Genomic DNA, 16,701 nt, shown 5'->3' with positions numbered 1-16,701 from the left:
TCTTCCAGCAGTTTCTCATAAACAGTGATCACCCCATTTGCCAAGGTATTCTCTGTAGTGATTTGGTGCCTGTCTGAGAGCCAGGTCGGCCACGGTCCGAGGTCTATTCCACCTACCGGGAAGTTTATGGCTTGTGCTGGGCGCACCTGTGCACACCTGGAATCTGACAGGAGATGGTGATTTACTGCTGCCAGTCTGCCTGCAGTCTGCCGACGCCGTCGTTGAAGTCTCAGACAGACTGCTGCTGCAGGGGGGAGGACCAGGGGCTCCCAGGCCTCGTCTCCCCCTCCCCAAACACGCCATTAGAGACTCCACACGAGGCACTGTGTCAGCTGACCTGCGCACAAATGCACTTTTGGGGCTCAGACCCCTGAAAGTGGAGCTCTTCTTCTTCTCTGCTCGTTCAAAGAATGCTACTCAGCCACACTCTACAGGTGGGCCTGAGCTCCCATTTTCTCAAAGTGGATCGTTTTACTTGCTGCCCTATTATGAGACCTAATGAGGCAGTCAGTCTGGGAGAAACTATATTCCAGTGCAGTGCAAAGCAGTCCACTGCAGTCCGAGACGACCAACACTGTAGTGCAGTGTAACGTCAGTGTGGACGAAAACCCTTCTAGAAGATGAGATGTGGAATGTTCCGATTTTTTTCTCCTTCCTCAGCTATCAGACATAAATCAAACCTTTATGGTCCTAATTTTTCTTAGAGGGCAGAGACGCACTAAATCTTATGTTACCATCTCCATTATTGAGCAAGGACCATCTCTCCCTCTCTGCTAATAATGATGTTTGTGTGCCAAGTCCTGTGTAATGTAATAATGACTTAAACATCCTTGACTGAAGTAACTTTCCAGCACTGTTTTGCCATGTACATGCCAATCCATGTCAAATAATGTAAATTATGAGGACTGTGATTTACAGTTGGGACTGGTATTTTGTTTCACAATACCACAAACCATGGTGAAGTGATAATTTTACACTCATAAAAAACGTGTACTCCAGATAAAATTGGAGCTTCTAGAATTACATAACAAATAAGCTAAAAAAACTTATAATTTAAACAGGTCTGTTTCTGTTTAAACACAAGCAAATTGGATTTCATTAACTAGAAACTTCACTATCAGATTAGAACCTGTATACTAGACTGTACACACACACACACACACACACACACACACACACACACACACAACACACACACACACACACACACACACACACACACACACACACACACACACACACACACACACACACACACACACACACACACACACAGGATACAGCATTGTTGAGAAAGATCCAGAACTGGAGGAGGCAATATGTCAAGACAAAATGAATTACTCCTGATTTATGAACACCAACAACAAGGTCTCTGTGCTTCACATAACACAACCCTCAACTCAAAAGGTAGGAGATATTACAATAGTCTAGTCCTTTCATGCAGCGCAAGTTATCAGTGAACCTCTCTTGAGAAGTGGAGACACACAAACGACCGTGAGTGCTGTAAAGAACAGGCAGAAGTGTCTCTCTCTGTCTTCGCTTCCTTGGAGCAGTGGAATGCAAACTCGTGTGTATGATGGTGTGTGTTTCCCATGTAATATGACTTCATTTATCTTGTTTCCAGAGGGGCTATGGTGGTCCCCCATGCCTAGAGCTCCGAGCACACCAAAGATGAACCATGATCCATGGCAACTCTGTAGGGAAAAACATAGTGCAGAGAGTGTTACCATGTTGCTGACCTTACAAGCATGAAAAAATATAACAATGAAAAGTCACACTACAGACCTTCTATACAATGAGCTTAAAATAGACTGACAGCTGGAACTATCGGAGAAAGATTTAGATTTTTAAAAATGTTGCAAGAAACCCTGTCTTTCTGTTCAAGGAAATTATTAGTTCAAAGTGTTTTGACTTTGTACTGCCGTCGAGGCTAGGCGTGAATCCTGACAGGCACTCTCGTCTTCTGACATCGGCGCAGATGGAAATTCTGAAGTGAGGGGGACCAAGCTGTACAATATATACGTTTATGCTTGTAGATGCTAGATTTCGGATGGGGTCAATATAAATCTGGAGGGGACATGTCCCCCCCCCCCCCCCCCCCCCCCGTCCCCAGTGCCATCTGTGCCCCTGTCTTCTGACATAATTCATTAGAACGGCTACGGTGAGCTTCATCCTTGAATCCAGAAAAAAAGGAGTTTACGTGAATTAGGATGCGCAGTGTCATGAAAAGCAGTTGTGCTGAGGTTTTGCTCAAAGGCACATCTGGGAAGAAACAGAAGCGACGAACACAGAAACACGTGTAATTCCTTAAACTTCTTACACCAACCGACACTTTGGTAGGCTGTGTACTTTTAATTAAGGCGATTGAAAAATTATTCATTCAAAATTCATTCTTCGAAACAAGGCCATGATTTTTTTGTGTAGCTGTTTCGGTAAAAAAAAAAAAAAAAAAAAAAACTGGCGGAGAGCCGCGCGACTCCGCACGCGCTTTCCCGCGCGCCACAGTGAAGTGGCTCCGTAGCCGAGGGAGGTGCCACCAGTCTCTTCATTGCACCGTGTCCCCCCTGCCGCTCCGCTCCTCATGTGTGGCGTGTTGTCTGAAGTTACCCTGCAGCTTAACTCAATTTGGGGAACATGGAAGAACAATATATCGGCTTAATTAAAGTGCGGGGGAACCGGGATAGGACAGGCGACCGGTTCCAGTGACACTGCAGACCCAGACCCGGAAAGCCACGACGACACTTGGGTCAGAAACGTCCCGACACCAGCGGCCTAAAGCACGGGTAGGAGTGGGTATGTGGACCTCTCAGTGCGGGGACACGGATGTGGGGCCTGTGTGTTTCATCTTGCTGTGCTCTGAAACGTAAATTGGGAATCACCTGGTTAATTAAGTAGGGAAATTAACGTAGACATGGAGATAAAAAACAGTCGTACGGTTTCTGTTTAAAATTCGAGACCAAAGAACAGTTTACTACCAACTTCTCGATGAATATGGTGGTTCGAAATGAACCGAGCCGTTTGGGTCGTTTTCATATAAGCACCTAGCTGCGACGGTGCGCGTTCACACTGATGCTACAACAATCGTGTGCACGTGCACGTCAGAAGGCAAGTCTCAACAGCGGGATGAGAAACGGTGTGAGATGACGGAGCTCGGTCACTGCCGGAATATGCCTACATGTGCGATGAATTAATAATTCCCTTTTGTTATCAGCACCTCCAGACAGACACAGCCAAGCAGGCAAACGCTGTGGTTCATCGCTGATGGTCTCCTTGAAAGAAGGAAGAAAAACAGTTAGGATGTTGTGACAGAGCCGAGGAAGGGAGGCGGAGTCCGGGACCGCGTGACGACAGATGATCGCTGCATCACTTCAATTACAGTGACGGAGGCGGCCAGAAAGAAGAAACGGAGGAATGAGGTTCACGTGCACTGTAGCTCTTATTACTGGCTACGTGAAGTTATCGTGTCTCATTTCTAAGGACGCGACTATTTGACCCAACAACATTCCTACAGAACTGGGTTTAAAAATAGATGTTAAATAGATTAATTATAAATTAATATATTTTGTCTATATAATATATATATATATATATAATTTGTCATGTAATTTCTACATTGTTAAATGAATTTTCATCTAAATCCATGTAGTAATTATTCCAACAGGCTACAGGCTACAATTTCTTCACAAAAGGGTCACGACATACAAGTATCTAAAGATGACCTTTATGACATGGCAGTGTGCCAAACTGCCCTAACGAACTGCAGTGATTATTAAACCGTTAAGCATGAGGTAGAGGTCACACTAGGTCAAAGCCAAGGTTTTGATTTCAGTACCCCAGGCAGAATGCCAGTAGAAGTAGTCTGTCCCAGGTAGCCCAGACCTCCACAGAGCCCAGAGGGTTTTATGGAGCTGAAGTGGTCCCAGCACAGACACCCCCCCCCCCCCCCCCAACCATATCCCAGCTGAGATTTAAGAACACACAGGAAACCTGAGTGGTGTTTTCATCTTTAAGCTAGTAAAGTACCCATCCTGGGTTTCTCTGACGGGCAGCCTGTCTTGATGGTCTCTCCCATTGATGTGGGTGTCCGACTGGACACTTGTCTAGAATGAGTAGTTCTGTTATGAGTCTTTGCATGCATGTCTAGTTGCAGGAAGTACACAGGAGAAACTCTGAGGTTGCACAACAGTATTTCTTGGCGACTTCTGTTACATTTCCAGACACTTCTTTCCACCTGAGAAAGAAATTAATATTCATACTTCCCAAACATACTGCCACACATGACAGCAGACATAGAGATGGGTTACTGAAAAGAACTTCAAGAATTCTTCACAATTTTAGAAAAAAAGAAAGAGAATGAGCTTAGAAGAGATTGGCTGTCAGGGGAAGGTCTCGTTAGTGACTCAGGCCAGCGTAAGGGTGAAAAAGCGTGAGGTGAGGAGAGGAATGATTCCTGCTTCCCGTGGCTCAGGCTCACACAGTGGCGAAGGCAGTGGAGGATTGTTTCAGTGAACTCTGGGATCCGCTGAGCTCTTTCCAGAAAACAAGTTTGAACAAGCGACAAGACACGGATTCTTCGGGGAAACAGACTTCCATTCAGCTCCGTGCCAAGAGGCTCCTGTTCAGCACTCCACTGTACTGCAGATTGTACACAAACACACACGGAGCGTACACATATAACACTAGGTGACGTATCTGAAGCAGAATTACAAGGTGAATGTCAGGAAAATGAGAGGCTCTTTCAGGAGAAGGTGAACAATACCACAGTGTGAGCACATGGCTTGGGTGACGGTCTTGACAGTGACCTTTCATCTTTTGTGTGTGTGTGTGCGTGTGCATGTGTGCGCATGTCTGATATTCTGACATCGCTGGCAGAGCAAGCAAGAGAGTGCGGAGAATCAAACCCATTTTTGAAGGGTCCCAGTGAAATAACAGTCTGCCATTTTGCTAAGGTTGCTCAGTGGAATTAGGCTGGCTTGGAGTAGGGAGGTGGAGCTGTGGGTGATGGTGGAGTAAGGGGCGGAGTAAGAGCATATTGGAGTAGGGAGGTGGAGTAAAGGGCGGAGTAAGAGCATATTGGGGTGGGGAGGTGGTGTTAGTTGGGGTGAAGTTAGGGTGTATTTAAGTGGTGTGGTGATAATGGGTGTGGGGTTAGAGTGTATCGGGATGGGAAGGTGTGTGTGTGTGTGTTTGTGTGTGTGGGTTTAGGGTGTGTTGGGGTGTTGGTGGGATGGTTTAGGGTGTGTTGGGGTGTTGGTGGGATGGTTTAGGGTGTGTTGGGGTGTTGGTGGCGTGGATTTAGGGTGTGTTGGGGTGTTGGTGGGATGGTTTAGGGTGTGTTGGGGTGTTGGTGGGATGGTTTAGGGTGTGTTGGGGTGTTGGTGGCGTGGATTTAGGGTGTGTTGGGGTGTTGGTGGGATGGTTTAGGGTGTGTTGGGGTGTTGGTGGGATGGTTTAGGGTGTGTTGGGGTGTTGGTGGGATGGTTTAGGGTGTGCTGGGGTGTTGCTGGTGTGGGTCCCTGGTATTCGCGATGACCAACTGGCAATCTGCAAAATAAAAAATCTCTAATATTAAAATTTGGTGTGGACAAGGATGTTCTGTGTTTAATGATGCAGTAGGAAACCTGTGTTTTATGTGTGTGCGGTACACAGAGCTGGAGGTGACAGCAGTGATCTGGCAGAACTCTGCACCTGGCAGTCCCACAAATTCATGCAAACAGATGTGGGGAGCAAGTTCATATTTCTGCAGCAAAGCAAAATAAGGCGGTTTGCCTGTGTGCCTCTTCAGAATGGCGCGTCCCCGTTCCCAGGCTGGACCCGTGGTTCTTGTTGCTGTCCTCCCACTTTCATTGTTTGGACAGCTTGAAGCTTCTGTGAGAATGGAACGTTGATATTTGGAATACGGCTTTCTGCATTGACGACTTTTAGGAGCAGCATTGCTTCTATGGGTGGATATTGTACTGGGTGGGCCGGCGCACGGACAGACTTCCTCCAGACTAGCTAGACTCTCCGTTGCATGCTCTAGCTTTAGTGCATATTTTGTTTATGAAGCAATAATGCAGATCATCGCGCTGCGAGAGATTCTGTTTGCTCGGACTGATTGGAGTGTGTGGTTGCAGACAGTTTTGATTGGTGCTCACACGGGCTGACTCCATTCCCAAAGGTTATCAGGAATAACTTCAGGCCTCACCAACATCCACACACTGCTCACCTCACACACTACTCACCCCACACACTACTCACCCCACACACTGCTCACCCCACACACTACTCACCCCACACACTACTCACCCCACACACTACTCACCCCAATGCATGGTCACCCAGTTCAGTGTTGGGTCAGGGGTTTGAATCCATCTCATCTCCTCAGAAAAACACAGCTGGGCAGCTCACACTGATGTCGAGGGGGTGGGGGTGGGGAGTGTGTGTGTGTGTGTGTTAGTGAGAGAGACCACGAGGGAGAGACAGAGAGAGATGTTGATTAAATAGCTCATCCTCTTATGCCCAACAAGTGCATGAGTGAGTTGTTCCCCACACGTATAGCAGTAATCATCTGTCCTACTTCAGCCTGTTACAGAACGGCCCTTGTGCTGCTCCCTGCTTAATACCATGTCATTTTTGCTTGTGATTTCACTATTTTCCCAGCAATATGTTTTCCCGTTTGTTTTTTTGCCCTATAATAACCACCAAACCTCCCAAAGTTGTTCAGACAGTGATGCAGATTAAAGCTCCAGCCTGACCATCAGCATGTCCATGAGGCCTGCCTGTCCTGACCTCTGACCCTGTCAGATCCTCCATCAGCTCCTCCACGTGTAGTCGTGCTGCAGCACCTTTCAGGGGATCCACGGGGCCGTGCTCACAGCCAGCAGACCAGCCTCACCTTAATAATGGAGGTATTTGTGTGATATGTTAGTGGTTTTTGCGCGGCTTAGAAGAAATGAGATGGTGTGGCAAGATAGCATTGACAGGCTCTCCCGGGGGGGAAACATATACTATTATTACCAGAAGCCGTTGTCACGGCGAGCTCTTTGAAATAAAGCGTGGTGTGGCACTGACAGTCGATACTTGTGCGATCACAACCCACCATAAATCGTAGGTCCTCCAAAACACAGATCTCCAGTTACTGGATCACCGACTACAAAGCAGTCTGAGACAGAGATGTAGGACTACAACAGAATGGCCTCCTAGGAGGAGGATGGTTTAAGTTAAATAATATGTGAATCCAGTGCAGAACATATATAGTCTTTTCTTTCAGACTTTTTTGATAATTGAGAAAATAAAATAGAATTAATATAATCTCTCTGTCTCTGCTCTGTGGCAGTGTAGTTGAGCTAGCCTGCACATGAAACAAAGCATTATTTACATTACATTACATTTTGGTTACGTGTCTTTGAGTGGTGTCTTTAAGCTACAGCCTTATTATAGTCATCCATCATCCAAACCAACAACAACTCCATGTTGTTTTGGTAGCTTTGGGATTGTACCAAAATATAATGCGGTTTTCAGAAAACACGAACATCATCTTTGTTTTGATTAGGGGTTGACATTTTGAAAGTTTTCTTTTTTCAACGCATGCAGAGGATATATATATATATATATATATATATATATATATATATATATATTAGAAGAACTCAACTGATAGGCTTCCTATGGAATCCTATGACTGATTTGACAACACAGATCAGTTGAACACCTGAACAGGTAATTTGGACATGCAGGACACCGTATCGGCGTGTTCTCCCTCAGCACCCACCTTAACGACTAAAACTATAATGCAGCCATCGCGTAGCCCTCAGGAGGCAGACACGTTTGTAGAGAAGAGCGGTTTTTATATGACGGGGATTTACATGCAACATCAACATTATCGTTGAGGTTAAGTGAGGGCAGACGGACAATACGAGACCAACAGTAAACTAGACAAAACCACAACCTACTAAAGACTTGATTAAACCACATTTAAACGTAAAAACACAACGGCAACAATTTTCAATGAACAAAATATATTCAGTGAACCCCAAAGACAGACACAAAACCAGTGATGTATATACAAGCATTCCAGACAAACTAAATGAGACACAACTGACCAGATTACGCCAAAGGGGGTGTTGACAAAAGACGACAGAGACAGCAAGGTGTGTGTGAAGGGAACACACAGGGGAAAAAAACAAAATGTAGACATGATGGACAGGTGGGGGCAGGGCCAGACATGACAGAAAACATGTCCCATCCCACTTGAATTAGTTCTGTGATGGCTGCAGCCTCACCTCAGGGCCATGTGTTTAACGTTTGTTTGAGTTACTACATCCCAGTGTGACCAATGATCCGTCAGAATGTGCAGCTCAATTAGGCCCAAATGAACTGATGACATCATCATCCGGCAGGTCCAATCACGGCTCTGGCGGGTGTACAAGCATACTTCCAGTACAAGTAATGCTTTCCTTGATAACTGCCTTAGTGCTAGTCCTCACTGTGAAGATGACACACATGCCAAAGGAACTGGTGCACACCATGACCTAATGCCTGTGAGCCTGCATGATGAGAAAATTAGTTACTTGATTGGCAACCTTGGCTGTGTCCGCCTAATCAGAGTTATTAAAAAGTTTGAAGAGTTTTATCGGTATGTGCGTCTCGAGGAGAAGCCTCGGCCCAGCAAAACACAAAAACACAACCTATATGAATAGCTGTCCCAGAGTGCACTTGGTTGTGTTTGAGTTCATCTGCTTTCAGCCAATGCTGCACTGAGACAATAAGAATCTGACACGGCGAGGGCAGGCCCAGCACAATGGCGTCAGCATGTAACAGCGTAGCTGAGGTTGTGTGTGTGTGTGTGTGTGTGTGTGTGTGTGCGCAAGTGTGTGTTGAGTTAGGACCCTGAAACGCCCGGCTTGCAGCTCAAAGGAGGCAGTCATCTTCAGCTGCCGAGGCCTTCCAGCAGTGATAAAGCTGCCTGTCACATTTTTCTCCGTGGCTACAGGGCTCCCATTCAGGCCCAGTGCTGGGCAGCCCCACAGCCGCCCCTTTCGGGCCTTGTTTGCATTCAAATGTGCCAAAGGCCCAAAAGGTGGACTTCCCCTCACAGCTGGGTGGAAAACCGGATTAGGCCGAAGCGAGCAGGTCGTGGCACTGGGCATCTGTGTGTGTGTGTGTGTGTGTGTGTGAGAGAGAGAGAGAGAGAGAGAGCGTGATGGAGGCCTCTCTCAGTTCCGGAGTGTTTGTAACCAAACAGCAAAGGCACGCTATGCCTTTCAAGGTTTCCACGAGCCACGGCGGGCCTCTGTCGACGATGACCCTCTTTGCGTTTCTCCGACTCCCAGCACTCCAGAATCAAACAGGCCACGGCAGCCCCACCTCCACACCCCAATCACCTCAACGCTAGAGGCGCCTCCTGTAGGCAACAGGCCGGACAGCAACGGTTGAGACCGATGTTGAAATGTCTCCTCACATACCTACGCGGGTGGGAGAGTGTGGGGGTGAGGCAGCGTGTCATTTGCATGTAAGACCAAAAACCACACGCTTAGGTGTAATTGTCTAAATGCGTGTTTCTGCTCTTTCAGTGGTTTCCTAAATGGAGTTAGCAGAGGGTGTGTTTGATAAACTGTGGTATGCGTTCTGAGACTACACTCTCATGTTCAGTCCTGTAATGGCAGGGTGTCTTCAGGCATCGCAGTCTTCCCCTAAAGTAACCCAGGGCCTCACGGAGCCAGAACAGCCCAGTTAGAAGTTAGTCTCAGAAAACGTAGCGAGATGTGAATGTGATTCTGAATGTGGCTTTAGACTCATTGACCCATTTATGCGAGGCTTCAAACTGCAGGACAAGCTAATGCAGAACATACCCCATATACCAGCTCTGTGTTTAAGTCATCCAGGGGGTGAGTGGCAATTATGTCACCAGTTCCAAGTGTCCTTCCTTCTCGGTCCTGCTGTCCCCTCAGTGTGTGAAGCTCAGGACCAAGAGCGCCACCTGCAGGCTCCACACACAAATTTGCACTGCACCCCTAAAAACCCAGCATGAAAAAAGGCCCATTTAGTAGTAAACAAACCCAGCATGAAAAAAGGCCCATTTAGTAGTAAACAAACCCAGAATTCCACAACTTGATGTAATGATTAAAACAATCAGGTTGGTAATAAATGTTTCTACAAATCATGAAGTCCGAGTAAGAACACTACTGTGCACCTGAAGCCCATTCGATTGGGGAAGAATCCTGACTAATGGATCCAAGCGGGTGGGAGCATGAGGCTGCATCTGGCTGTCGGAGATCGACTGACAGACACGCTCAACCATCAAAAAGCAGCCATCAGTTTAATTCACACTCCATCAGGGAGATGGTTGTAGGCGTTAACATCGTCAGCTAATTCTTGTACATGCCGTGCCCATATTGCCGCCGATGACAGAAATGCTCCTGTTCAGAAGACATGCACGCTTCTAATTGCTGAGTGCCACGCACTACAATCGAGGATTGCACAGAGCCGACCCAGAAGCTGTTCTGGATTTACAAAGCTCTTGTGTTTGTCAGCATTTCCACATTTCTCTGGGCCAGAAATGCAGAGATGATAACATGTAATTAAAGATTACTGATAGATTAAGGATTACTGAAAGATTAAGATGACTTGCTGAGAATTTTATGACATTGTCAATATACAGATGAATTGTTCTTTAGCGGCAGTTAGCGCAGAACACGTTGGTGTCAGTAGTGATCTCCAACCACAGTAGTGTGGTGTCTCCAACCACATTCTCGCCTCTTATCCTATACAAACCTGACCAGCTAATTCTCTACACAAATCATATACCACACATCTCAAAAACATGCTACTGTGCTAGCGACATGCTACACATTTATATTGTGGATCCATACTATATATTGCTATGCTAGGCATTAAATATAGGAAATCATAAGTAAATGTGAGTGCTGTGTGGCCTGTTGTGACCCAAACACTGTGGTAAGTCTTCAAAGCCAGAACTAGGCTTTGAAGGACTCTGCTTAACAATATCTGTGTCTATACACCAAAGGCAAAGATCCAAGCCTGTAAGAGTCTAACACACACCTGCCTCAGCTGACCATACACCTGTCATCACTCTGCTGTCACATGCCTGTTCTGCACACACACACACACACACACACACACACACACACACACACAAAACACCCACACACGCCATGGCAAACACTCTGGAAACATAAAAGAAAGAAAAATATTTATAATACTGTTTCATGTTATTTCATTAACTAAAGCATTCTATATAAAGTCTCCTGTGTAATCTTTCCTATGTAGAGTACCATGAGATTTTGGAACTGAAATAAAAATGTAATATAAATAATATAATATATATAATTTTTATATATTATAAAATATATAAATAATAATATTTGATAGTGATATTTCCATATAAATAATCAGCCACATTAAAGCATACGCTGTAGTTTTTAACAGCCACTCAGTCTAGTAAGTGTGAACTAGAACAAATTCAGGATCCTTACATAACATCATGCACAATTATAAGAAACTGAAATGATTATTTGTGCTTGTCCATCCATACCTCCAGGACGGTAACTTCAACACCACCAACACTTGCTGAACAGCCGACGGAGCAAAGTAAATATAAAAGTATTATTTAAATCAAGGAGACCTGAGACTGAGTCTGTTTAGGAAGTGAGAGGATAACACAAGTGACAACTACAAGCTTCAAAATTCACTCCATGTCATTATTTGCCATAATTTCTCTTATATAAGGATGAGGATACAATTCCTATAAGAGTCTTTCATTGAGAACCAACGAGAACCAGCCAGATATCCGCTGTCTGCAGGATGAGTTACTGAGCTGCAACCTCAAACTTAATCATCTTGGCAGCTAATGAGAGGCAGTACATGCAGGGTTAGGGTGCTCAAATAACCCACTTTATTACCATTTAGACTTTATAAAAATGGATTAGAAGGGATGTGCAGACTTGCCAAGTAAACATAAATCCAATCTCCTCAGAAGCAGCGATTATGGAAGGTGCACCATCTGATGTGATTAAGGAAGGTGCACCATCTGATGTGATTAAGGAAGGTGCACCATCTGATGTGATTAAGGAAGGTGCATCATCTGATGTGATTAAGGAAGGTGCACCATCTGATGTGATTAAGGAAGGTGCACCATCTGATGTGATTAAGGAAGGTGCACCATCTGATGTGATTAAGGAAGGTGCATCATCTGATGTGATTAAGGAAGGTGCACCATCTGATGTGATTAAGGAAGGTGCACCATCTGATGTGATTAAGGAAGGTGCACCATTTGATGTGATTAAGGAAGGTGCATCATGATGTGATTAAGGAAGGTGCATCATCTGATTTGATTAAGGAAGGTGCACAATCTGATGTGATTAAGGAAGGTGCACCATCTGATGTGATTAAGGAAGGTGCACCATCTAATGTGATTAAGGAAAGTGCATCTTCTGATGTGATTAAGGAAGGTGCACAATCTGATGTGATTAAGGAAGGTGCACAATCTGATGTGATTAAGGAAGGTGCACAATCTGATGTGATTAAGGAAGGTGCATCATCTGATGTGATTAAGGAAGGTGCCCCATCTGATGTGATTAAGGAAGGTGCACAATCTGATGTGATTAAGGAAGGTGCATCATCTGATGTGATTAAGGAAGGTGCACCATCTGATGTGATTAATGAAGGTGCATCATCTGATGTGATTAAGGAAGGTGCACCTCTCATCTGATCATCTTGTGATGATTGTCAACATCGTCATCCAGGAGCAGAGGCCAAAAGAATTGCTTGCAATATATGAGCTTCTGTAAAATGAATTCCCTATAAATGCATAGGCACGGTGCTTCGTTCTTGTCGACTGGTGTGAGAGTCGTCTAATGAAGGCTGTCTTGGCTGTGTTTCAATTGGAAGGACATGTGAAAAACCTTCACTTATTATTCTATCCTGTCTTGGCATAGAAGCTTCAGTTTTTGCCTTGATGTCTTGATGACAACAAAACACTGAAAAATGTCAGTGCGGTGGATGTCGGACCCCTGAACCTTCTTACAGTCTCGGCTACATTTACAAGGAAAAGCTCCTTTACCTGAGGGCACTTCCTGCTCAGGTATATATGGTGGAGCTCTTTGTGTAGAGTTCTAAATGGGAGTCGTGGTTATATGATATATGTGCTGTCAGTTGGAACATTCCTACCTTATGAACACATGAACATACGTGTGACTGGTACAGTTTGTTTTGTTGTTTTGGGGTTTTTTTTGTGGGGGGGCAATTGTAATCAAGATGCAGTGGAAGATACAGTTACAAGAACATCCTCAAAACATCTCAGTGGAGGAATAAATCCAGCCTATTTTACTGCTACTGTCTGATCAAATAATCATCAAGACTTTCAAGGTTTATTTTTATCTCCCAGGCATCTATGTCCCGTGTAAGTTCTGTGTAACTTTTAGCATATGCTTCAAAATTGAGCAGTCAAAAATTGAGGTTTTTGTTATGCTATCTACAGAGGACCTAGAGGATCTGTGACTTTGTTCTGTAGGGTGCATAGCTGTGGTTTACATTCATGGACTCCTGATTAATTGCCCCACTTTCAACTGCGTTAACACTACCTGTCCTGATGTTAATGGCAGCTAAATGTGCGTTCCTTTTACATTCTTGGCCTGAGCATACTATAAAAACCATGTGTAACTGTCTAACTGCACATTCCTTATAGAGTGAGGGAGAAGGGGAAAAAAAAGACACCCCAGACAAGAAAATGTTTGCTAACAGACATGGATCCCTTAATTAAGCGAAGCAGTCAACACAGAGCAGAATGGGCGTGCCGCTCTATTGGCTGCTTGCAGGCCACGCCCCCAACGCTGAAAGACTAATAGCGCTAACTTGAACTTCCCAGCAGGTAACGTTCATCCGTCAACAGCCACGGTAAAAGCCCGAACGCAAGACACCTGAGAACCTGTCCTGCATACAGCAGCCAACGCAGCAGAACTCATTAGGAGATGCTGGTGACGAAGTGCTGTCAGACTTGGACTGAACACCAGAGCACTGAGATTCACATGCTGGGGTTTCAATGTATTTTATACTGTAAATATTAGTCGAGTTCCTCCAGGACATCTATGATGTCCTCAGGCATATATGTGGAATAGATGGACAAATAGCATGATCATGATTAGCAGGAGTGACCCAGAAGGTCTCTGTCCAAAGCGTGCTCATACAACTAGGGCCTGCAGTCCGTGTTCAGTTAGCAGGTCTGTTTCTTTTATAAAAATAATAAATAAATGGACATTATTATAATATTATTATTAGGCTATATCATATATATTTTAAACAATGTATTTTTCAATGAACCTTGATCACCAACTTGATGGCATAAGGAAGGCAATTAACAAACACATAAATCTCTCTTGTGGTGTGTCTGATAACATGAAATATTTAATTGTCATTCAAATGGAAAAAAGTGTGGCACACAGATAAATCTTAAATGTGTAAATATATTTAGAATTTCCTGATGACATAATATGTTGGGATTTCAGTGCTAAGACCTCACACACTGACATGCAGAATGTGGGGAAGAAATTTGCATATATTTATCTTCTTGAGGTTGAGGGTTAGGGTTTAGGGTTTAGGGCTTAGGGTTAGGGCAAAAGAATTTAAACAGGAATAAAAAGAGAGTCTGGGCGGTCAGGGGCAGGAGGAAGCAGGCACTGATGGGCTGCAGTGATGGGTGCCTAACACACCTTGAAGAAAAATATTTAGTCATGTATTTTCCACTGGGTTTTGTCAGTGGTTTATTAATAGCTATGCTGCATTTTTTCTCCTTCGTCTCATTAATCACTCGAGGGAATGTCATGGCGGTCCAAGCGAGCTGGAGCTGTTTCATTTAGGATTGTGTCAAAAACATGGAACCTTTGGATTTGCAGAAACTTCTGGAGGGTCAGAGTCCAGCATCTGTCCTCTCTCCCCTTCCTGCACCCCATTCAGTCCCCCAAGGGGCTGTGGATCCCGGTAGAGAGTACGCTGTGCGCAATTGACTGCCACTTCTCGTCGGTGTGTGATTGGTTTGTAAGAGTTGTACCTGTATTAAAATTGTAAAATCGACCTTGGGTATATAGAAAGGCGCTATATAAGTTGAAGATTCATTCATTCATTCATTTGACATACTATGTCACGCTCTGAATACAGACTAACCATACCTCGGTCTTTAGATTAAACCTGCACCTGGTAAACAATGGCATGCCATCTCTCTTCACCCCTGAATTTTGGCAGTGGAGGAAAACCCCACTAATTTCTTCACCGGGGGCTGTTCCACTTTCCCATCAATATTTTGACAAGTTTTGATCAAAGTGTCACTGGAATTTGGGGAAGTTTCGACAAATTAAAAGGAAAATGCAAAAAAAAAACCCACCGTTGCCCACCATCACTGGAATATTCGAGGCGCGTGATAGGTCAGGACTTCAAAGCAGTGGTGGTGGTTCGGCGGAAGCCCGACACATGCATGCAGCTAATTATGTCTTCAGACTCGCAGTCCTTAGCAGAGAAACGGGGAAATTAGCACGGAGTGGAGGGTGGGCAGGCAGTAAGGCGGGCCGGCGCCCGAGGGGCATTATTCTCCTCGCTTCCTACAGCAGAGGGCTGATGAAGACGTTAACCCCCCAGGCCCTGCCATCATTAATGACAGAAAGACAAATGGTGTTAACTCCTCTGAACAGAGAGAGAGAGAGGGAGAGAGAGAGAGAGAGAGAGAGAGGAGATGAATGGTGTTAACTCCTCAGAATAGAGAGAGAGAGAGAGAGGAGATGAATAGTATTAACTCCTCAGGACAGAGAGAGAGAAAGAAGGTGAATGGTGTTAACTCCTCCAAACAGAGAGAGAGAGAGAGAGAGAGAGAGAGAGAGAGAGGGGGGAGACAAATGGTATTAACTCCTCGGGAGAGGTAAAGAAGGGAAAGAGGACTTCACCATGACGACAATGACAGCCTGACATGCACCTGACATGCACCTGACATGCACAAAAAAAGTCACATTTCTGAACAATCATAGAATTCAATACATATATTTTTAATGATTATATTAAATGCATATATCGTTTTAGTGAAGATATTATTAAATACATGTATTACTAAATTGTTTGTGTAAATGGCACCTTCAGTTGTAACTCCTGATTCCTGACTGTATTCCCAAACTGTTGTTTCTGCACTGAATTAAGTCTGAACCGAAAGTCTGAAAGAATGAATGAATGGTTGGGGGGGTGGGGGGGAACTGCGGCTACATAATGACAGGGGAAGCAGTGTTTGACAGCTCGGGATAATGTCTGTGTTCAGGAAGTTCAACACCTGGTCCAAACTGTTCCCTTCCAGGTTGCCGTCCATGTCAACTCCACTCATCAATATCTTTGTGTGTGTGTGTGTGTGTGTGTGTGTGTGTGTGTGTGTGTGTGTGTGTGTGTGTGTTTGTGTGCGTGTGTGTGTGTGCGTGTGTGTGTGCGTGCGTGTGCATTCTTAAATTATCACGTCATCTGAACCCATAAGACCATTATTGCGTCAGTTGTCCATCATCTACTGAGATATTAATTGATTGAATTCTGCTTTAATTACAGATGGTAACCTGCACTTGCTAATGACAGGGGAGTTCAGTTCACTTTGAAGGCAAATCACTATTACTCGGAAGATGAACAGGCTTTGATCCTGTTGGGATTACACTGTCTAACATGATTCATGATCCAGGTCATCAC

This window comes from Brachyhypopomus gauderio, chromosome 1 (genome assembly GCF_052324685.1).
Source record: "Brachyhypopomus gauderio isolate BG-103 chromosome 1, BGAUD_0.2, whole genome shotgun sequence".
In the NCBI taxonomy this organism is placed as follows: Eukaryota; Metazoa; Chordata; class Actinopteri; order Gymnotiformes; family Hypopomidae; genus Brachyhypopomus; species Brachyhypopomus gauderio.
Note: the sequence above shows the minus strand (reverse complement) of the source record.